This window comes from Balaenoptera musculus, chromosome 19, assembly GCF_009873245.2.
Source record: "Balaenoptera musculus isolate JJ_BM4_2016_0621 chromosome 19, mBalMus1.pri.v3, whole genome shotgun sequence".
In the NCBI taxonomy this organism is placed as follows: domain Eukaryota; kingdom Metazoa; phylum Chordata; class Mammalia; order Artiodactyla; family Balaenopteridae; genus Balaenoptera; species Balaenoptera musculus.
In genome coordinates, this window is record NC_045803.1 from 53,134,362 (window position 1) to 53,145,250 (window position 10,889).

Consider the following 10,889-nt stretch of genomic DNA (forward strand, 5'->3'; position numbering starts at 1 on the left):
CCACATGCCGCGGAGCAACTAAACTCGTGTGCCACAACTACTGAGCCTGTGCTCTAGAGCCCGTGAGCCACAACTACTGAGCCCGCGTGCCACAACTACTGAAGCCCGCACGCCTAGAGCCCGTGCTCCACAATGAGAGAAGCCACTGCAATGAGAAGCCCGCGCACCACAACGAAGAGTAGCCCCCGCTCGCCGCAACTAGAGAAAGCCCGCGTGCAGCAACGAAGACCCAACGCAGCCAAAAATAAATAAATAAATAAATAAATAAATAAATAAATATATATATATATATAAACTCTGTGAGGATCTTTAAGTATAAAAAGAAAACACTTCGATAAAATCCAACTACATGTCTGGTTAAACAATCCTAACAGAAGAGTTAGAAGAATAGTTCATAAACATCAATAAGATTTCCTCTCCTAAAATCAGGAGTAAGAAAATGATTCCTGAAATAACCACTATTATTCAGTATTGTCTTGGAACTTTTGGTCAGTGCAGTAAGTTAGAAAAAGAAATAATATGTAAATTTCAGAAAAAAAATATATAACTATTTGGTTTCAAAAACCAAAGAGAATTAACTAAAAACTATTAAATAAATAAATGAGTTCAGAGTTCTAATTTTATTAGAAAATAAATATAAACCAAAATAATAGCTTTCCAATATACTAGTTACAATCATTTATAAAATATCATGGGGGGGAATTATTTCATAAAAGTATCAAAAACTATAAAATTTCTTGAAATAAATTTTAAGTTTAAGACACACTTTGCCATATCTACAAAACTCTAAGAAAACGTAAAACATAGTTTGGACAAATAAAATAACATACTATGTTCAAGGATGAGAAGACTTAATATTGCAAACAAATTAGTTCTCCTCCAAATTAATCCAAACATATAATGCAATCCAACTATTATTTCAATAGGACTTTTTTTTGAAAATAAATGGTACAGGTTTTCAAAAATTCAACCAGAATAATAAACACAGAGAATACTCAAGACATTTATTAAATAAAGGGAAATAAAATGAACCTTTCCCTAGGTGACTTTAAAAGTACAACCCAACAGAATGTCCAGGAACTAAAAGAAGGATCTAAAAGAAAGTGGCATGTGATAAAAGTAGCATCACAGAGCAGCATGGAAAATAAGACTATTAATAAATGGTATTGAAACAACTGGTTAAGTACTTAGAAAAATTAAAAGTTAGACCCTACAATAAACATATGGTAAGTTATACTTAGTTCTGAATTGTCGACTGCCCTTCCTATGAGATTATACTTCCATGTCCCATGGCATAGACTTGGCCACGTGACTTGATTTGGTCAGTGAATATGCCACATCCTAGTAGAAGTTCAATGTGCCATTGCGTGGTTCCACCATGGCTCTTTGTCCCTCTGGCAGGAGATAGAGGCTGCTCCTTCAGGTGGGGTCCCAGAATGAAGCACACCTAGACCAGTACCAAAGCTAGCCTACAGCCAATATGCAAAGTGAGCGAGAAATAAATATGTATGATTACAAGCCATTAAAATTTAGGGATCATTCGTTACCATGAACAACCTAAAGAAAATCTGGGTGGTATAGAAATAGAAAGATGAAATGTAAAAAAGAAACTATGAAGTCTCTAGAGGAAAATATGAATGAATGTTTATATAATCTTATGTCTATTTAAATGTAACATGGAGGGACATTACTTAAATGAAACAATTTAAAGCTTTGGCTACATAACAGGTTAAAATTTCTTTTCTACAAAATATTCAGCCAACAACACACTGGGAAAATTTATGTACAACACATATGTCAAAGGATTCATATGAAAAAGTTCTTACGAGTGGAAAAAAGTAATGTTGGAACTTCCCTGGTCGTCCAGTGGTAAAGAATCTGCCTCCCAATGCAGGCGACGCGGGTTCCATCTCTGGTTGGGGAACTAAGATCCCACATGCCACGGGGCAACTAAGCCCATGCGCCACAAATACTGAGCTCCCACGCCTCAACGAGAGAGCCCGCGTGCGGCAAACTACAGAGCCCACGTGCTTGGAGCCCGCGCGCCACAACTAGAGAGAGAAAACTTACACACCACAACTAGAGAGAAGCCCACGCGCTGCAACGAAGACCCAACACAGCCAAAAAAAAAAGAAAAGAAATAAATAAAATAAAGTATTTTTTTAAAAAGTAATGTTTTAAGGGGCCAAGGATATTTTTAAAAAGTTCATTCTTAAAAGAAAGGATATAAATAACCACAGAAAATGTTAAAATATATTTAACCTCACTATCACCAAATAAATGCTAATAAATATTGAGGTTCCTTTTTTTAACAATCTTATTAACAGATAAAAAGTATGATCATGCCCAATGTTGGCAAAGGAATAGGGAGAGAGGCACTCTCTTATACTGCTCTTAAGAGTGTAAATTTTTTGGAAAGTAATTGGGCAAAATATTAGAAGACTTAAAAAGTGACTCAGAAAGTCTACTTCCTGGAGCTTATCCTTAAAAAATAATTGGATAAATGGGCAAAAATATAGATACATATCATTATCATTTATAATAGGGAAATATCTTTTAAAATCTTAAATGGTTAAATAAATTTATGATACATTTATACAATGGAATTCCATACAGTCATTGAGGATGGTTATGTAAATGTATATTTATGAGAAAAGACATATATGACTTAAAAAGGCAAAACACAACTTAAAAATATTTGGTTAGGGATTTTCCTGGTGGCACAGTGGTTAGGAATCACCTGCCAATTCAGGGGACACGGGTTCGATCCGGGGTCCGGGAAGATCTCACATGTTGCGGAGCAACTAAGCCCACGCGCCACAACTACTGAGCCCACGAGCCACAACTACTGAAGCCCGCGTGTCTAGAGCCAGTGCTCGGCAAAAAGAGAAGCCACGGCAAAAAGAGAAGCCACAGCAAAGAGAAGCCTGCGCACCGCAACAAAGAGTAGCCCCCGTGCGCAGCAACAAAGACCCAACTCAAGCAAAAAAAAAAAAATTTGGTTGAACTCTACTCAATGCTCTGTGGTGACCTAAATGGGAAGGGAATCCAAAAAAGAGGGATATATGTATATATATAACTGATTCACTTTGCTGTACAGCAGAAACTAACACAACATTGTAAAGCAACTATACTCCAATAAAAATTAATTTAAAAGTTTGGTTATATCCAATTATTGTAGTCTAAGAATATATAGTATAAATAATATGTATATATGTATATTTCAGTTGTGTGTACATATTTATATCCATACATAATTTTTTAACATCTAAAACTGGAGGAATAACTAAATAAGTGATTTTTGGTGTATTTTTTTTCTTTGGTTCATATGCATTTTCTAAAACTTCAACAATGTATTATTTATGTATTAGAAAAATAATAAATTTTTTGAGAGTATTCTAAAAAGCTGTGGTGCTTAAACCCCATTAGGGTGACAGATCTCTGAGAATATATGGAAGGCTATTGATTGGCTGACCTTGAAAATGCTCACATACAGCGAGACACAGAACTTTGTATGGATTTCCAGTGACTTGTCATTTCTCTTGAATATAAATACATGGACACCTAGATGAAGAACGCTTGACATTGTGCTCGCTTCGGCAGTACATATACTAAAATTGGAACGATACAGAGAAGATTAGCATGGCCCCTGTGCAAGGATGACACACAAATTCGTGAAGCGTTCCATATTTTTAAGCAGCTCATGCAGCTCAATAACAAAAAAACAAACAACCCAATCCAAAAATGGGCAGAAGACCTAAATAGACATTTCTCCAAAGAAGATAAACAGATTGCCAACAAACACATGAAAGAATGCTCAACATCATTAATTATTAGAGAAATGCAAAGCAAAACTACAATGAGATATCACCTCACACCAGTCAGAATGGCCATCATCAAAAAATCTAGAAACAATAAATGCTGGAGAGGGTGTGGAAAAAAGGGAACACTCTTGCACTGTTGGTGGGAATGTAAATTGATACAGCCACTATGGAGAACAGTATGGAGGTTCCTTAAAAAACTAAAAATAGAACTACCATACGACCCAGCAATCCCACTACTGGGCATATACCCTGAGAAAACCATAATTCAAAAAAATACATATACCACAATGTTCACTGCAGCACTATTTACAATAGCCAGGACATGGAAGCAACCTAAGTGTCCATCATCGGATGAATGGATAAAGAAGATGTGGCACATATATACAATGGAATATTACTCAGCCATAAAAAGAAACGAAACTGAGTTATTTGTAGTGAGGTGGATGGAGTTAGAGTCTGTCATACAGAGTGAAGTAAGTCAGAAAGAGAAAAACAAATACAGTGTGCTAATACATATATATGGAATTTAAGGAAAAAAAAAAAAAAAAAAGGTCATGAAGAACCTAGTGGCAAGACGGGAATAAAGACACAGGCCTACCAGAGAATGGACTTGAGGATATGGGGAGGGGGAAGGGTAAGATGTGACAAAGTGAGAGAGTGGCATGGACATACATACACTACCAAACGTAAAATAGATAGCTAGTGGGAAGCAACCGCATAGCACAGGGAGATCAGCTACATGCTTTGTGACCACCTAGAGGGGTGGGATAGGGAGGGTGGGAGGGAGGGAGATGCAAGAGGGAAGAGATATGGGAACATATGTATATGTATAACTGATTCACTTTGTTATAAAGCAGAAACTAACACACGATTGTAAAGCAATTATACTCTAATAAAGATGTTAAAAAAAAAAAGAAGAACGCTTGATGTTAAGTATTGTACACCTCATTTCTGTCTACTCTGTAAGTCATAACCTTGGGTCCACTCAGTCCAAGCATCTATAATGAACAAGACCCAGCGTTGTTTAACATAGTGTTTTCTTAAGTTGACAACGTTTTGAGAATGAATGATGGCAAGGTCTGTCATGAGAACAGCATCATTAATCCCCCCCATCACTAGAAACAAGGTACTAGGAAGTATATCCAGGGTTCCTGAATTGACTGTCTGTCCTTCCAAAGCAAAGTGTGAATTCCCTTAACCAGGACAGCCAAGAGAAATGAAGAAACATGTTCTGCGCTGGTCTGGTCTGATCTTCTTCCCGAGTTTAAGGCTCCACATTTCCCATGCTGGGGTCCCTAAGTCTTTATCCAGACTGAGTGGTGCTGCAGTTTTCTCACCTGAATTTTGTTCTATATCTGTGTCCGCGTTGCCTGTTCTGTTCTCTCACCATCTTATTCTAATGATGGAGTGAAGGAGGGTCTATGTTCTTCCCGTTAACCGAAGGGCACGAATGGTTGAGACCCAAACCGAAAACCCATCACCTCCTTCCATGCCAAGACTACAGCAGCACTAGCCCTTATCTAGCCAGTTCACACTTTGTAACATGGGGCTTTGAAGAGTGTGCTTTTTCTCTCATAGACAAGGCATTCTGAAGGCCCCTGAGACCCTGAGATCACCCATCCAACCATAACTGGTGTCACTTGAATTCTTCTAAGTGTGACACAAACTCTCAAAAGCTGAAAGATTAAATGAAGCTATGATACCCAACAGCTTCTACATGTAAAGGTAAGTCAAATCAATAGGACTTTACTGCCTGTCTCTCATGGTTTATCTCTGTAGGAAGTGTGAGCAGAGATATAAATTAAGAATTTAGGATGATAATCTCTAAAGCTGTAAAATGTCTAGGTAACAAGATAACATGTATATCCAAATATTTAAAGTGAAATGTGTCAGATATGGGAAGCTTACTGTTTTCAAGCAAAAGATTTTTTTTTTTAATGGAAATCTTTCAGAAGCAGCTAAAACATTTCTGTGCCTTGGGCAGAATATATGGAACATAGATTAACCTTTTCTATATGTATTTGGATAATTAGGGATGTCAGCTTTTGCACTATGCTGTGATATAGAGATCCCCCTGGGGATTTTCAAGCGTACAGGGTGACTGCAGCTACATGCAATGACTTAGAGCTACTACAATGCTGACTTCATACTTTTTCTTTTTATAGTTTTTTTGGTCTCCTCCCATGCTATCATCACTTTTTTGCTTTGAGCAGGCTTCCAACCATTTAGCCAAGTTTTGATAAAAATTGAATCCAAAGTAAAAATATATAAGCTACAAGTAAGATGTGAGGTTCTCTGCTTAGATTCTGCTTTTAGATTCATATTACCTTTAGAGAATGAAGTTTTTCGCATCTAATTTTCTGCACAATCGCCACTAATTGTTTTTTTTCCCCTGGATTCTTAACTATGTTGCAGAAAGGTAGGTTTGGTGGATAGGTGACATTCGGTCAAATAAGATATTATTGAATAAAATTAAACGTGTAATGAAGGTATGTGCAAAAGAAAGAAATGGGGTCCTTGGGAAATGATACAGGAAAAGCACAACTTAAACCAAACCAGAAGAAAGGAGGGAAGGGAAAGTTCTTGGCATTTATTGACACTCACTATTGCCAAGTACTGGGATGAGAACATACTGTTTCACATTCAGGATTCACAGTTAGGATTCCATTCATCTGCAATAGAAAACAGGAATTTATGTAACTTTTCTAACAAAAAACCTAGAAGTTAGTGGTTGCTGCCTGTGGTTCAATTTCTCAGTGATACTGTCAGAGATCTGGGCTCTTTCTCATTCTGTTCTGCCATCATTCACAAACTGCCTATATCCTGGTGGTTACAAGGTGGCTGCTGCAGCCCCAGACATCACATCCAATGTTCAAAGCAAAATGAAGAAGAAGGGACAAAGATTTTATCCCTGTGAGACTTTTTATTTGGAAGCTTGGCCTTCTTTGGGAAACTTCCCCTTTCATCTGCTTATCCAGATCTAGGTCACAGGCCCCTGGGCTGAGATAGGGTTCCTTTTTTTTTTTTTTTGACTGTGCCATGTGGCTTGCAGGATCTTAGTTCCCCAATCACGTATTGAACCAGGGCCATGGCAGTGAAAGCACCAAGTCCTGACTGGGAATTCCCTGAGATAGGGTTCTATTATCCTAATAAATTGGGATGCTGTTAGCAAAAAAATATATATATATAAAAAATGTATGGGTGGGGAAGGCTACTGAGTAGTCCACAGACAATGTACACCAGGCAGATATTGCCTCATTTAACCTAACAATAACTTGTTTTATTGTAATAGGGAAACTGAGGCTTAGATATGTGACTTGTCCCAAGACACACAAGGCAAAATTTGAATTTGAACCTATTGCTCTTCCTCTCTCCATGATCACACAATGGCCGTAAAAACACACCATTCATATTTAGAAAATATATTCCAGCATGTGGAGTAAAGCTTTTTCCCCAATATATAAAGAATCTTCCAAGAAGTATAATCTTTCTCTTCACCCAAATTTGTAAAGGCAGAGTGGTCACTTCCAGAGAGCTGGGATACAAAGAGAGAGCACCACTCAATGTGCTGCCCCTTCTCCACGGCTCCAAGACATCATTGCTCTCCTGCCTCTTGCCAGCGCTGCTTGGTCACGGCCTCCAACTTCATCAGGCACCTGCCTCGACTCAGGTATTGAACTTTCAGCACAGCCTCACCTTTGGCCTCAGAAATCAGAAAATTCAACTACTCCACTCACATCTCCCTCACCTCTCCACCTAATTCCAGTGAATTGAGACAAAACAGTATTTACACTTGGGTGTTTTTCCTCTTCACAACAGTACCATCATTTTCGAGTACACTGCAGAAATTAAAATCATTGCTCCTTTTCGTTGAATAAAAATCCTGCTTTGGGACACATGATAAGCAACCTTATTGATTTACTTTTGTATTTAAAATTTTCCAGAAGAAAATAATGCTATATTTTGCAAAAGTGTGAAAAGGGAAGTGATTGCACTATAAGTCTTTAGTATTTAAAATCTCCCTTAGTTCCTTTTCATCTCAATATTGCTTCCGTGATTACTGTTCTGAAACTCATACCCAATTGGGTTAATGGTGCCCCATTTAACTTGGCACCCATGGGTGCGCTTCAGAACATCCATTAAACTGAAAGCAAAATTGTACGTGTGTGTGCATACGTGTCTTTTTCTGGAGAAAAGATCCATAGATTTTATCAAATTCTCTAAAAGACTGGATTAGTTTCCTAAAGCGGTCATAACAAATGACTAAAAGCTTGCTGGCTTAAAACGACAGAAATTGCTCTCTCAGAGTTCTGGAGGCCAGAGGTCCAAAATCAAGATGTTCCCAGGACCACATTCTCTCCAAAGGCTCTAGGGGAGGTTCCTTCCTTGCCTCTTTCAGCTTCTGGTGGCTCCTGGTGTTCCTTTGCTTGTGGTCACATCATTCAAATCTCTGCCTCCGTCTTCACGTGGCCTTCCTCCCTGTGACTCTATGTGTCCTTTTCTGTCTCTAATAGAGACACTAGTTGGATTTAGGCCTCACCCTAATCCAGCATGGCCTCGGCTTGATCCTTACCTTAATTACATCTGCAAGGACTCTTATTTCCATACAAAGTCACATTCTGAGGTGGACGTGAATTTTGGGAGGACACTATTCAATCCACTAAGGATCCATGACCCTACATACTTAAGGACAAAGGACATCCCAAGCTCTGGGGATGACATTCCAGGATGTCCTGGATGATACTCCACGGCCTTCAGACTCTACCACCATCTCATATCTCTGACCTCATTTTCTGCAGCCACCCCACTTCTCCCAGCTTCCCAAACAGCTGCCCTGATCTGCTTCCCACCCTTTCTGATGCCTTCTCTCTGAGGCTTTTCCATCTCGCTGTAGATGCAACACACAACCTTTGATCCTCCACATCCTTGCTCCACACTCTTCCCACTAGAGAACTCAGCCACACCTATCACCAACCTTTTATTTTCCTGAAAAAGCCTTGCAAACTGAAGTCTGCAACCCTGACCCAATCCATGCTGTGTCCACAAGAATTAACATTCACTGAGACTTCATTAATTCTCTGAGTATGCGGCCCCATGTAGTGACCACATATCAGGTAGGTGCTATCATTACTTGCACTTTATAAGTGAGGGAAATGAGGGTTAGACAAAGGGAAGAATTTGCCCAGCATCACACAGCTAGCAACAAGCAGAGCTGGGGTTCCAACCCAGATGCAGCTGAGTCCTGAGCCTGTGCTCTTGACTATCAAGAATAAGCTTATTAGCACATTCTCAGATAATAAAAGCTGAAGGAGTTCATCGCTAGTAGATCTGCCCTACAAGAAATGCTAAAGGGATTTCTTCAGACTAAAATGAAAGTACACTAGACAGTAACCCAAAGCCATATGAAGAAATAAAGAATTCCAGTAAAGGTAACTACATAAGTAAATACAAATAGCATTTTATTTTTGGTTTGTAACTGCTCTCTGTGTTTCCTGTATGAGTAAAAGTTAAATGCATGAAAAAAAAAAAGAATAAGCTTAGCATGTTCAAATAAAGAAAAGATAGCATGATTGGAGCAAGGCAAAGAGTGGTAGGAGATAGAAAGGTAAGTAGACCAGCCCTTGATTAGGTAGGGCCTCACGTGCATGGAAAGATAAAAAGTAATTCTGCATGTGGTGGAAAACCAACAGGGACATTGAGGAGAATGAGATCTGGGACAAGACCATAAAGTTATTCATTAAAAAGAGTAGTTTCACTTATTCATTCATTTCTCCGATTACTAAATGAATATTTATTGAGAACCTACTACTACATGCAGGGCACAGTGTGGGTAATGCAGATACAATGGTGAACATGTCAGATGAGACCCTGGTCTTCACTGAGTTTGTATTCTAGTAGAAGGAGAAAGGCAATAACCAAGGAGGAGCTAAACAAGCCAATGCAGTTAGTGATAAGTACTACTAAACAAACAAACAAAGACAAAAAACTAAAACTACAGAATGGCAGAGAGGCAGGGGAGGAACACTAAATGGGGAGGGTTGGCTGGTGGGAGGCAACGAAGGTCTCTCCAAAGAGGTAACATTTGAACTAAGACATAAGCAATGATGAGGAAGCAACCAAGTGAATATCTAGGGGCAAGATTTAGGAGAAAGTCAAGAGACAGAGAGAGACAGAGAGAGACAGAGATGAAAGTGTGTTAGGGCTGATTTAGTGAGCAAAACTCCAGGAGAAAGAAAAGTCTATGGGACTGAGACCACGGCAATAATACACAAACGTTACAGTTCCTACAGCTGCATTTAAACCGTCTTGGTAGGATTGGGGGAAAGGTGAATTATTGTCATTTGGACACTCTTGACTATTCATTTGTACTCCTGACTACTGGAAGAGAATGAATATTGGGCAAGAAAAATGACTGCAGCAAATGCCTTGGCACCTCCAACTTTTCACCTTTGGCAAACGGCCTTTCCAACGGCTTCTTGTGCTTGTTCCCAGCTGGCAGCTGGGAGCTCCCAGAACTCCATCTTCTGAAGCAAGTGATGCCAGCAGAAAGCCTGGGCTCCAGCCCATGCAACCCCAGGCTCTACCATCTTCGAGCCATCTCCTACCTCATCTCCCTTCCTCTCCTTCATGTAGCCAGGTCAGGCAAGAAGGATCAGACTCCTGCCCCTTGGGAAAGCTTCAGGCTGTACGTGACCTTGAGAAAGCCACAGATACCTGTGCAGGACACACGTGCCCAGGGAGACTCGTGAAAAGGCAGGGCCCACTTTGTACCATTGCTGGACAATTCTTCTCATTCACTTACTTCTGTAAGCCAGATGCCCCCAGTACTGTCTGGCTTGCTGAGGGCACATTTTCTTTTATTATCCAAACAACATGGCTCAAGGCCCCATCTTTGTACCATGAGAAGTCCTGTTTCTTTTCCAGTGTCTGAGAGAGTGTGAATGGGGAGAAGGAGCGAATGGGACAAAACATATTTCTACTGGTCACATCTTCGTTCTGCTTCTTGTGATTACAACTCATCTTGCTTCTTCCCCTCTCTCTCCAAACAACACTATCCAAGGCTAC

At 39.5% G+C, this 10,889-nt stretch overlaps 1 non-coding gene across 1 annotated transcript; it reads left to right on the forward strand.

Moving 5' to 3' along the window:
• The first annotated feature begins 3,587 nt into the window (after positions 1 to 3,587).
• Positions 3,588 to 3,694, forward strand: LOC118885981. Its single transcript, XR_005017613.1, has one exon. It is a non-coding gene; the product is annotated as a U6 spliceosomal RNA (small nuclear RNA).
• Positions 3,695 to 10,889: the final 7,195 nt, after the last annotated feature.